General features: G+C 43.5%; 1 protein-coding gene across 8 annotated transcripts in view; it reads right to left on the minus strand.

Annotated features, from left to right (window-relative positions):
• LOC146861614 (uncharacterized) overlaps positions 1–13,280 on the minus strand; it is a 331,006-nt gene that overhangs the window by 142,951 nt on the left and 174,775 nt on the right. For 2 of the 8 annotated variants that reach the window (XR_014979286.1, XR_014979283.1), the window contains one exon: positions 6,997–7,554. The exons of the other annotated variants lie outside the window; for them this stretch is intronic. The gene's annotated coding sequence lies outside the window, so the exon portion shown is untranslated. Of the gene's footprint in view, positions 1–6,996; positions 7,555–13,280 lie in introns of those variants that run through there. 8 annotated transcript variants of the gene reach the window in all.

Raw genomic sequence — 13,280 nt, forward strand, 5'->3', positions numbered from 1 at the left:
AAGATTTAACAAATTATCATTTGGCCTAATGGAAAGGTAACCAATTGTAATGTGGACTTTTTCCATTTTTTAAGGAAACTTTGGAAAACCAAAAATTTAGAAAAAATCGGTAACATCTGCACAATTTAAATTTTGGAATGTTATTGGATTGCCATTGGAAATTTTTTCAAAAAAGATTTTTAAAATTACTATTTGGCCATGCGGAAAGGTAAACAATTCTATTGTGGACTTATTTAATTATTAATAAATCTTTCGGAAACCAAAATGTTACAGAGAATCGGTGAGATCTGTACAATTTAAACTTTAGATTTTTATTGGATTACCATTGGAAATTTAACCAAAAAAGAATTTTAAAATTACTATTTGGCCTAAAGGAAATGGAACCCGATGTATTGTGGAGTTATTTGAGATATATTATTGTGATTATACTTCTGAAACAAAAATATCAGACGGTATTTTAAAGAAATAAGTATTGATATTAGATGATATTTTTTAAGAATATTATGCATTTCTATAAAGTTATGTTTATGCAAAAAGAGATTGTGGGCTTTTTTAAAACAATCTTTGAGATTGTTAATTTTTTTTTTGCCTGCTGTTAAATGATGAATGCAATTGCTTTCACAATTTATAGTGAAATGCAATATATTCTGAAAACAGCAAAAAAAAGGCAAAAATATTTTTTGAAAAATATGTAAATATGTGTACTGTATTATAAAATGTTTTATTAAATATTAATACTTTTTTCTTTTTTTTCAGATTGAGATAGAAAATTTTCGAAAACTAGAACCGTTTTTAAAGCAATTAATAAAAAATTTAAATGAATAAATATTTTTTTGAGTGGGTATGGTAAGTCACTAATATCATGGTCCCTTTTTTCCACTTCTCTACAATCACATTTTCAGTTTTTAATTGTAGTCTCTCAAGGACCTTGTAATGTGATAATTGATTTTTAGTGTTTTTTAAAAAAAAAAAAAAAATTACGCGTACCGTACGCGTACGGTAAAAAAAAAAAAAAAAAAGTTTTTAAAAACATATATAAAAAATAGATGAAAGGTAAGGTTGGCTCTTAAAAGAGCCGTTGTGTTCATGCAGGGACAGAGGAAAGAAAGATTGGGAATATTAGATGGTACGACAAGTGTGCTGATCTATTTTACTGTTCACTAGGGAAATACTGGTCTCCCTATAACTAATTAGATCATGACAAGTGGCGCACCGTACTTCAACCCTCGCAAACCGAGGGTTAATTTCCAGAGGACCAGAAAAAGGAGATGCTCCCCCCACAGATGAAGGGCTCACCTGACCTGCAGAAGAAGGACTCGGCACTGCAGATGATGGTCCAGGCTGAGCTGCTGTGGATGTGCTTGGTTGATTTACTGAAGGGTTACCTTCAGTAAGTCGAGCATGTGTCCTTCTGTGTACATCCTTAAGGTGTCTCATCATGGTGTGATTCCCAAAGGAATACTTCCTGTCAGGATTCCCTCTTGAAAGTACACGCTTACACAGCTTACAAGTCACTAAGGGTGCATTTACCTTTTGCTGGCCTTCTGGAAAAGAAAAATACTCCCATACGTAAGAGGTCTTTTGTTTCCTCGCTCTCTGCCTCAAGGTAGTGCTGCTAGCCTCACTCTCAGAAGAGCTCTGCTGTTCTGCCATCGTATCACAAAGACAACCCAGCTCCTTCTCCTAAGGGATCACAAGCAGAAATGAGGGGAATGGGTGTGGTGTAGGAGAGTTCTAGAACTGAAAGTAGTTTCAACCAATCAAAAGTTGTGTTTCATGATCACATGACCCACCGTACGCTTACGGTGCGCTTACGGCAAAAGTACGCATGCGCGTAAAAAAGACACGTGCTCGCGCGCATGCGCATAACAGTCACTCCCCAACACTTCCGCGTAACGTGCGCGTGTAGCGTACACGCGTACGCGCCCCACGCGCAGTACGCGAGGCTACGCAAATTGCGTAACTATACGCAAACAGCGTAGATAAATTACGGACATTGCGTAAACCGTACGCTTACCGTAAGCTTACCGTACGCGCACTAAAAAAAAATTTTTTAAAAAAAAGGAAAAAATGTATTGCTAATAAATTTTACCTGTTTATTTTAAAAAAAATGTAAAATAAAAACATATTGTAGAATTTTTACAATTTAACCATAGTCTTTAAAAAAGGATAGAAAATTAAAATAAAAATATGTAAAAAAAAAAGAAGAAAAAAAAAAAAATTAGCATTTAAAAAACCTTGCAAATTCACTGAAAAAACCATGGGTTTCACACACGTTATAGTTAGGAATTAGCATTTAAAAAACCTTTGAAATTCACTGAAAAAACCATGGGTTTCACACACGTTATAGTTAGGAATTAGCATTTAAAAAACCTTAGAAATTCAATGAAAAAACCAAAGGTTTCACACATGTTATAGTTAGCGGGACATTTCACTCGTAAAAAACCATTGAAATTCCCCCGTTATAGTTAGTTCAGCTAACTATAACTCGCGCGCCCGCAATGCACTACTGATGACGTCACATATTACATCACTCATGACATGGTCAGTGACATCACTCATGACATCACTGATGACATCTCAAATGACATCACTGATGACATCATCCTTGTGATAGAGTGGTAGACCTCCTCTCACCCTAATATAACCTTTGATACACACATTTAAAAATAGAGACTGAAATTTTCAAAAAAATGGACATACCAATAACAGTTACAACAACCTATTCAGTAATTCTAAGATCCACATACACATCCACTCATCCACCAACAATCCTATACAGTCACTCATACATGTACTCACACATCATATGTACTCATACACCTAAACATCCTGTAACACAATCCCACTCATTCATAGAGTTACTCACACATAGTCACTCATGCTAATAAAGAATCAAACATCCATTTACCTGCATATACAGTTATACACACACCACCACACTTACTTTTACAGAAACTTACACATACTTAGTCTTTTAAATAATCACTTATAGAACCACATACTTATTCATACAGGCACTCTTCCAATCTCTCACTCGCACATATACTTACTTATATACACCAATAGTCATATATACTAGTTTAAAACATATGTAGTTACTCATAAAGACACTATTGAGACAGTCATTCACTCACTAACACACCCATACACACACTCATCCACCCATACGGTCCTACACACATGCTGTCTTCAACACATACAAACAGTGAGTCACTCATTCATGCACCTATGCACTACATAATAACCCCCACCGAACCATGAAGACACTCAGACACTCATACTGATACTCAAAAAACCAACTAATAACCTATATAGACACTCATGTAGCTACTCACCAACCCATGCAGCCACTTATATACAAAGTGAGAGACTGATACAGGTATTTACACATTTAAACATTACTCACTTAGCCATGTATTCATAAAGATACACTTAATCAGTCAGTTACACAATCAATTTTTCAAAAACAAATCATCAATTTAGACACTTATATACTCATTTATTCTTCCATCGACCTTGAGATATACATATATTAAACATATTTAATTTTCAGAAAAACACACATTCACTGGATAATGTCATCAGTGAGGTCATTTGAGATGTCATCAGTGATGTCATGAGTGATGTCACTGACCATGTCATGAGTGATGTAATATGTGACGTCATCAGTAGTGCATTGCGGGCGCGCGAGTTATAGTTAGCTGAACTAACTATAACGGGGGAATTTCAATGGTTTTTTACGAGTGAAATGTCCAGCTAACTATAACATGTGTGAAACCTTTGGTTTTTTCATTGAATTTCTAAGGTTTTTTAAATGCTAATTCCTAACTATAACGTGTGTGAAACCCATGGTTTTTTCAGTGAATATATATATATATATATATATATATATATATATATATATATATATATATATATATATATATATATATATATATATATATTATATATTACTTCTTTTCCAACCCGGTGACGATAATCTGCCGAACAAAAACAGGACACAGACCCAATGTAAGTGCTCAAAAATAAAGTTTTACTCCTTCTTCGCCATGATGCGTTTCAGCTCGTCAAAAGCCTTGTTCACATGACATATATATATATATATATATATATATATATATATATATATATATATATTCACTGCACTGAAGAAACTATAGGTTTCAGGGATGTTATAGTTAGAAATTAGCATTTAAAAACCCTTAGATATTCACTGAAAAAACCACAGGTTTCAGGGATTTTATAGTTAGTTAGACATTTCACTCGTACAAAACCAGAGAAATTTGGCCGTTATAGTTAGTTCAGCTAACTATAACTCACGCCCCTGCAATGCATTGCTGATGACGTCACATATTACATCATTCATGACATGGTCAGTAACATCACTGATGACATCTCAAATGACATGACTGCTCGGGGGATGAAGTCCACTTGTGTCCTGAGGTCCTCAGAACACAAGAGGACCTCGTCGCCCCACCAGCCGTGCGCCAAAAGACGCGTTGGCAAAGTGGTGTAAAAAGGGGCGTGGCATCGGACACCTCTCTGCAATCCAGCTGTGTGGCGCTTATTGAAGGTACCTGATGAGCTAGTTGGCCCCCAGGGACCCTCAGTATTCACGGGGACTTAATCCCCCAACTCAGAACATGCCAGGAGGCGCGTTTGCAGAGTGGTACAGGGAGGGGGGCATGGCTTCTGGTGAAATGCCAGCTTTTTTTTTTTGATAGAAGGGGGCTATGTGACTCCATTCTATTAATTTTATTGGGGCCCTGGGGACTCCATACCACAGGGCCTGACACCTTTTTTAAAAAAATAAATGGGAAAAAACGGGAGGGGCCGATTTCAGCTCCGGGGACCCCTTCCCCCTGGGCATGGCCTCTTCTTTTTTTAAATGTTGACAGGGAAGGGGGGCCACGTGGCCCCCCTTCCCTGGGACACTTCTGGCCCAGGGACCCCATCCCACAGGGCATGGCCTCTTCTTTTTTTAAATGTTGACAGGGAAGGGGGGCCACGTGGCCCCCCTTCACTGGGCCACTTTTGGCCCAGGGACCCCATCCCACAGGGCATGGCCTCTTCTTTTTTTAAATGTTGACAGGGAAGGGGGGCCACATAGCCCCCTTCCCTGGGCCACTATTCGCCCCGGGTACCCCATCCCCCGAGGCCTGGCCATTATCAAAATTATAGCTTCCGCAGGCGGATTTCGGCCCCGGGGACCCCATTCTCCGGGCCCCGGCCATTCTTTTGTTTTAACTAAAGGGAAGGGGACCAGGTGGCCCCCTGGCTCCCCTCACAGGCCACTCCTGGCCCTGGGAACCCCATCCCCCAGGGCCAGCCCTTTGTGTGGGTTTGTGGGGGGGCCCCAATGCACCCACTGTCTCTGCCAGCTCCCCGCCTCCTGTGGGAGCCGGCATTGGTTTTGAGCAAGGGGAGCTACCTAGATGCAGCCCCCCTTTCTCAAAAGCAATCCTACTTTGTTACGTTGAAGCGAGAGCATGTTTCCTGCTCAGGGTTTTTAAATATCCTAAACATGTTCTATATCTCACTTTAATATCTGAAATCGTAAATATGTCCTTCAAGCCACCATAACGCTCGCCCCCTCCACAAGGAAAAGGGCTAATTTCCTGCACCTAAAAACACTGTCCTCCAGTGGGACCAGTCTGTCCTCTAGGGGCAAACACTCCAGGAGCCCCGCACCTTTTAGTATTGTCGCCCTCAGTGCTTGGCGTACTTATATGAAGCGATATGTTTCAGCAGGTGCCAGAGGGTAGTCATGCTGCAGGCCTGTTATGGGGATAACATCTTTCTGGTCCCATAAGTGTACCACCCGGGAGAGACCAATAAGGTCCCATTTGTTGAATCCTGGTAGGTGTTCCAGTGTACTCATTGCTGCTGTGTCCCAGAGGGTAGTAGCCTTCGTGATCCTCCCATTCCAGCCCAAGTCCCGTGTGGCTGTGTGCCAGGGGTCAAACCACGGTCACTGTTGGTCCATGAAAATTAAAGGGTTTCTGGCTAACATTGAGAGCCTAAAGATTTCCCCCCAGCTGCATCACTAGCCTGTCCATCCAGAAGGCTGGTTTTCTAAGGAGCAGCAGACCCAACCTTTGATGGTTGACAATTGCACCGCCAAGTAGTATTTTTTAATATAGTGTATGGCCCGTTCACGTCAACTATCCCCTCGTCAGTTTGTTCTGTGCTCTCTGTGCCTCGCTTGCATCCAAGAGCAACACCCTGTTTCTCCCCTTTTATTTTATTGAAATATGAGTTATGCACAGGGTATAGCTTGTATTATGCGACTTTGTGGAAACTGGGTAGGGACATCATCTCAAAAAGAGGTGCTCTGCTTAAAAGCGATTGTGGGAGGGGCCGCCAGTGTTAAACATCTTGTTTCAACCTCTCTACAGATGGTAACCAGTTGCTATTGAAGAATAATTTAGGGTCCATAAATACATAAAGCCCCAGATTTTTGGAAACTCTTGGTTGCTATCTCCGTTGCTCAGTCGTAGGGCAGTTTGGGCAGCCTACCCTGTAGATTGTATATTTGGGATTTTCGCAAGTTTATTGTATGTCCTGAGTAGTGACCGAATATGATAATGATCTGCATTAACCCATTCAAAGTATGTTCAGGATCTATCACATAAAGCAGGCCATCGTCTACATATGATGATATTTTATCCTCCCATTGGTCAGTCCACTGCAGACCGTGGACCAGTGGATTCTGCCTGACCCAGGCTTCCAAAGGCTCCACCACCAGTGCAAAGATTATGGGTGACAAGAGGCAACCCTGGTGAGTGCCAAGCTAAAGCCCACATTCCGGGATGTACCGCATTCTCCATCACTTGTGCCAGCAGGTCTAGCATATCAAAGTTGTACCTAGCATACGAAGGGTCGGCCGAAGCCCATTCTAGCCAGCACCTCGAATAAACAGGCCCACTCCACTAAATCAAATGCCATTCTTTCAGTTTAAAAGAATTTTATTAAAACAAATACAGGTGTCGATACAGCAGAAAATCAAAAACATAGCAGTAGCAAGAGATACGAAATAAAATATGACTGTGAAAATAAACATGAGATTTAAGAAATAACAAATGATTGAGGCTATATAATAGAAAACGGTATTGGATAAATATGCAGTAAAATGAAACATAATAAATGCAAAGGAACATAAAGGTCAATCAAGGAGGTTTAGAGACTTCTTGCTGAGAGGGGAGCAAATGAAATGAAGGAGACGGGCGTTTAGCACATTTATCAAGGTATAAGGTTACAGGTATAAACGAAAGTGCATGAAGAGAAACTCCTTCTTGCTGGTGTGAGCACTGTAAACACAGCAAACGGGTTGCTAAACACTTTAAACCAATGTGTAAGTTCAATTGTCAAAGCTCGTGCAATATTCAGTATTTCAAAGCTTTTTATTGCATTTTATCCATGCCAATGAAGTTCAGTTAGAATCCAAATATTATGAAGAAATAAACGTCATCTGTAGCTGACATAAGTTCATCAAAACCCAATGCATTTCGGGTCAAGTCCAGACCCTTCGTCAGGGGTAATTAATCCATGCTACAAAAAACAAACAAAAGAAGCAATTCAACTGCATTGTCCTCATGTCTAAATTCATCATGGTATGCAACAATGGTAACTATAATTAATGCTGAACATATAAGTGCAAATAAATAAACCTTTCACTAAGGTGTGCCAACAAATGTTCACATGCTACCATTAAGTGGGTCGCACACCGCTCGTCATACTAGCAAGTAGCCCCATAGAATTCTGGACAATGAAGTAGCAGCGGCGAGTACACCTATGCTACGAGTGTTAAATAAATGCCATCCCTGGACACGTGTTTCGAGGTAGTTGCCTCTCGTCAGCAGGGAGCAGGTCTGTATGTGGGGTGCCGGTAGACTGCCAAATATACAAGGTTAAATACCTTTCACGGCGCGTGGGTGCGGGATCCTGACTCGTCAGCCGTTTAGCTCGAGGGAGCTTTAAATTCAACCATTAAGTGGGTCGCACACTGCTCGTCATATTAGCAAGTAGCCCCATAGGATTCTGGACAATGAAGTAGCAGCGGCGAGTACACCTATGCTACGAGTGTTAAATAAATGCCATCCCTGGACACGTGTTTCGAGGTAGTTGCCTCTCGTCAGCAGGGAGCAGGTCTGTATGTGGGGTGCTGGTAGACTGCCAAATATACAAGGTTAAATACCTTTCACGGCGCGCGGGTGCGGGATCCTGACTCGTCAGCCGTTTAGCTCGAGGGAGCTTTAAATTCAACCATTAAGTGGGTCGCACACCGCTCGTCATACTAGCAAGTAGCCCCATAGGATTCTGGACAATGAAGTAGCAGCGGCGAGTACACCTATGCTACGAGTGTTAAATAAATGCCATCCCTGGACACGTGTTTCGAGGTAGTTGCCTCTCGTCAGCAGGGAGCAGGTCTGTATGTGGGGTGCCGGTAGACTGCCAAATATACAAGGTTAAATACCTTTCACAGCGCGCGGGTGCGGGATCCTGACTCGTCAGCCGTTTAGCTCGAGGGAGCTTTAAATTCAACCATTAAGTGGGTCGCACACCGCTCGTCATACTAGCAAGTAGCCCCATAGGATTCTGGACAATGAAGTAGCAGCGGCGAGTACACCTATGCTACGAGTGTTAAATAAATGCCATCCCTGGACACGTGTTTCGAGGTAGTTGCCTCTCGTCAGCAGGGAGCAGGTCTGTATGTGGGGTGCCGGTAGACTGCCAAATATACAAGGTTAAATACCTTTCACGACGCGCGGGTGCGGGATCCTGACTCGTCAGCCGTTTAGCTCGAGGGAGCTTTAAATTCAACCATTAAGTGGGTCGCACACCGCTCGTCATACTAGCAAGTAGCCCCATAGGATTCTGGACAATGAAGTAGCAGCGGCGAGTACACCTATGCTACGAGTGTTAAATAAATGCCATCCCTGGACACGTGTTTCGAGGTAGTTGCCTCTCGTCAGCAGGGAGCAGGTCTGTATGTGGGGTGCCGGTAGACTGCCAAATAGACAAGGTTAAATACCTTTCACGGCGCGCGGGTGCGGGATCCTGACTCGTCAGCCGTTTAGCTCGAGGGAGCTTTAAATTCAACTATTAAGTGGGTCGCACACCGCTCGTCATACTAGCAAGTAGCCCCATAGGATTCTGGACAATGAAGTAGCAGCGGCGAGTACACCTATGCTACGAGTGTTAAATAAATGCCATCCCTGGACACGTGTTTCGAGGTAGTTGCCTGTCGTCAGCAGGGAGCAGGTCTGTATGTGGGGTGCCGGTAGACTGCCAAATATACAAGGTTAAAATACCTTTCACGGCGCGCGGGTGCGGGATCCTGACTCGTCAGCCGTTTAGCTCGAGGGAGCTTTAAATTCAACCATTAAGTGGGTCGCACACCGCTCGTCATACTAGCAAGTAGCCCCATAGGATTCTGGACAATGAAGTAGCAGCGGCGAGTACACCTATGCTACGAGTGGTAAATAAATGCCATCCCTGGACACGTGTTTCGAGGTAGTTGCCTCTCGTCAGCAGGGAGCAGGTCTGTATGTGGGGTGCCGGTAGACTGCCAAATATACAAGGTTAAATACCTTTCACGGCGCGCGGGTGCGGGATCCTGACTCGTCAGCCGTTTAGCTCGAGGGAGCTTTAAATTCAACCATTAAGTGGGTCGCACACCGCTCGTCATACTAGCAAGTAGCCCCATAGGATTCTGGACAATGAAGTAGCAGCGGCGAGTACACCTTTGCTACGAGTGTTAAATAAATGCCATCCCTGGACACGTGTTTCGAGGTAGTTGCCTCTCGTCAGCAGGGAGCAGGTCTGTATGTGGGGTGCCGGTAGACTGCCAAATATACAAGGTTAAATACCTTTCACGGCGCGCGGGTGCGGGATCCTGACTCGTCAGCCGTTTAGCTCGAGGGAGCTTTAAATTCAACCATTAAGTGGGTCGCATGCAGGGTTTGGAGTTGGCCCAGTGCAGGGGTTATACATCCTACACACCTTCTCCTCTGCTATTGAGCACAACGTGCCCACAGAGGGAGCCCCATGGCTCGCACTCACAAGGCATCACTCCTTTATTACCAGGCTCGTAGGTAGTCCAGAAGGGCCTCCCCAGCTCCTCTGGCAGGGCTATGCTGTTGCTTTGGCATATCACTAAAGCTCTTTCATGGAGGCCACCATTTTGCGTTCCTCCTACACACGGTCCCAATTTAGATTATCTATCTGCACCCTGCTGCTATGTGGCCATCGTCAGACACGCCCTGAGTCAGGGGCGAAAGGGGTACAGTAACCCACATTGTTTTGGCAGCAAGGGGGGGTAAATTGTTGTCAGGATTGTGTCAGATGGAAGCACCCTGTCAGGAACACCTCATCCAAGTGCAAGAAGCATTAACTCTTCCCCTGTTTTATTTTGCATCTTTAGCCTTGTCTACTCCTGCCATGTGCATCAGAGTGGGTGCCACAACTTCACAGCACGGATTATCCAGAATAGCAGCCCTGTCAGGCAGAGCTAGGTATGACAATTTTGCATGTTAACACCCACACTGTCTCCCCAGAAAGTCACTTCATTTCTTGTATGACAAACATCGTGAATCCAAGGTCATTTTCCCGGGTCAACTTAAACATAAACATTTGTATAAATTGACCATCTGTGTGACATGTGAAGGTCACGGGCCACTGTGGTAAAGAATGGTGCCTGCATTTATTTCACAGATTCTGAGGATCAGCAGCCTTACCCCTAAGCACCTTACACCACTGTTGTTTGATGCACGACTTTTCTTGTGAAAGAAACTACTAGCACTAGGCATACGGATGTATGACGATACAACGCGTGCTGTTACAACGCATGCTGTTACAACGAAACTGTTACAACACAAGTGGATTTACAACGCATGCCATTACAACGCAAGTCTTTACATCGACTTGCGCTAGATGGCGTGCTAACATTAGAAAAGTGCAATTTACTATTCCAACTCCAGTCCACTTAACAGTAGGGAAGGTGTTGGGATAGTAAACTACACTATTTGTAATGTTAGCACGCCATCTAGCGCAAGTCGATGTAAAGACTTGCGTTGTAATGGCATGCGTTGTAAATCCACTTGCGTTGTAACAGTTTCGTTGTAATGGTAGTGCGTTGTAAAAGTTGCGTTGTAAAGGTTGTTCCCCCTAGGCATACCATGCAGGAAGATTTGGAGCTTGTGCTTTCTTCCCAGACAAAACAGAGTCATGCTATCACTCAGCATCATCCATCCTTTTGTGGACTCTTCCGGATAGCTATTCTCTAGATGCCTGACCCTTCATCAGACATCCTTGAGCCAACTTCCCAGGGCTTCTGGTGATTCTACAAACCCTGCGCTTCTTCATGCTCCACCATTCTTCATATTGCACCTCGCTTGGTCTGTCCACCGTGGCCCAGCCTAGACTCCCTAGAAAGGTGTTTCCATCACCAGTGCACCTTTCTCTCTGCTAACCTTTGTCTGTTGGCTAACCTGTCCCCTTTGGCTCCCAGGAAGCATCAACCGCACGTGTATGCTGGATAGGGGAGATCTGCATCATGGGACAAGGATATCGTCTAACAGTTTGAGGTTGTGAGTCTTGGCCTGGTGTCCGAGAGTGCTAGTGCTCCCTTGTTAACACTGAATTAAGGTTAGCTAAGCATGGCAACTTTATGCCAGAGCACACTTACATACTGCTGGCTACAATGGAGCTGCACTGTGAACACAATACTGGATGCTGCAGTGATGCCTTTCAGCTTTTACATACATAATCTAGGAACTCCCTTGTGTGAGGTGTTCTTACCATACACCAGTATCACTCCTATACCTAATCCATGTGAGTATCTCTAGTCAGACCTCGGTGCACTGTTAATGCCCCATAGATGCACCCATCAAACTCTAGGCACAAGATGCCGCTGATGAGAGATACTACTGCGCTTGGTATTTACTTTTATAATTCGCTTTAAAATACTGTTTCTGCTGCTATTTTTTATCAGGAGGCATTTTCGAAATTTAAAGTTTGGGACACTATTGCTTATTGCACTTCTTACCTGATCATAAGGGTCGGCTCGGCAGGGCCTGGGGGCCGCCATCTTAGGGGTATTGCTGGTCGGTGGTCCAGCTCCCTTTCCATCACTGTATTTTAGGGCGCATGTGCGCCCGCGAGCAGCGGGCGCGCCGCGGGCACGCCGAAGGCGCGCCGAAGGCAATCCCGACAGCGCCCGTGCGCGCTCGGCCTGCGCCTTGCGCCAAAACTCCTGCTCAATTTTCCATAGGCAAGCCAGTTTTTCTTAGTTATTCCAGCGAACAACTTTTAGCTCTGAATAGATGTACAAGGTTATCTGGCTGCGTATGTATCACACCTCGGACTGTGCTGGGATCTATACCAAGGCCTTGCCCCGCGTGCTTAACAATCTTGCCAGGATTAAGTATCACTAGTGTTTTAAGGGAGACTCGCGAGAAAGGTTTAAACAAAAATAAAAATATGGCTGCTGTTGCGTTTAACTGTTTATTGGTGAATGCACGCTCTTTAGTTAAACATAGTGCTGAATGTGCAACACTAATAGAGGATAACAATATTAAAATTGCGTTTATAACAGAAACATGGACAGATGAAGCTTCTGGTCCAGATCTAGTGAAAGCTACACCCCCTGGTTTTTCATGCCATACGGCAAGTAGACCGTTTAGAAAAGGAGGAGGACTGGCAGTAATCTATGATAGCTCTATCAAAGCTACTTTTGACATAATTGTCAACACTTCTTATGAAGCAATGTCCTTCTCTTTTAGCCTTCATCACTGTCACATGTTTAGGGGTATCCTCATGTATAGACCGCCGGGTCCTAGGAACCCGTTTTTAGCGGAGGTGGGTGTGCTTCTCAAGGCAGGCATGACCTTGGACTCGCATACTATTCTGGGTGATTTTAATTTCCACTTAGAAGCCGATTCTGACAAAGATACAGAACCATTTCTTGATCTAATGAGTAGTGTAGAGCTTAAACAATTGGTAAAGGGTTCTACCCATCTGGCAGGACACACATTGGATGGAATTTTTTCGAACTCTCCATACCTTTCTGTCACTGATATTCTCCCTTTATCTTGGTCTGATCATTATGCCATTAGGTTTGAGCTAATTTTCCAGAAAGGTCAGGGCAGGGACTTCTCCATGGGGAGGAATAAGGACATTAGAGCGTGGAATAAGGTAGGAGGGAAAGATCTTACGGAACTGTTATTATCTACCCAGAGATCTCTGCCCCCGGAGGTTGAAGAAGCCTCCTCCAA

The sequence above is a fragment of the Triturus cristatus genome, chromosome 3_1 (genome assembly GCF_964204655.1).
Source record: "Triturus cristatus chromosome 3_1, aTriCri1.1, whole genome shotgun sequence".
Taxonomy (NCBI): Eukaryota; Metazoa; Chordata; class Amphibia; order Caudata; family Salamandridae; genus Triturus; species Triturus cristatus.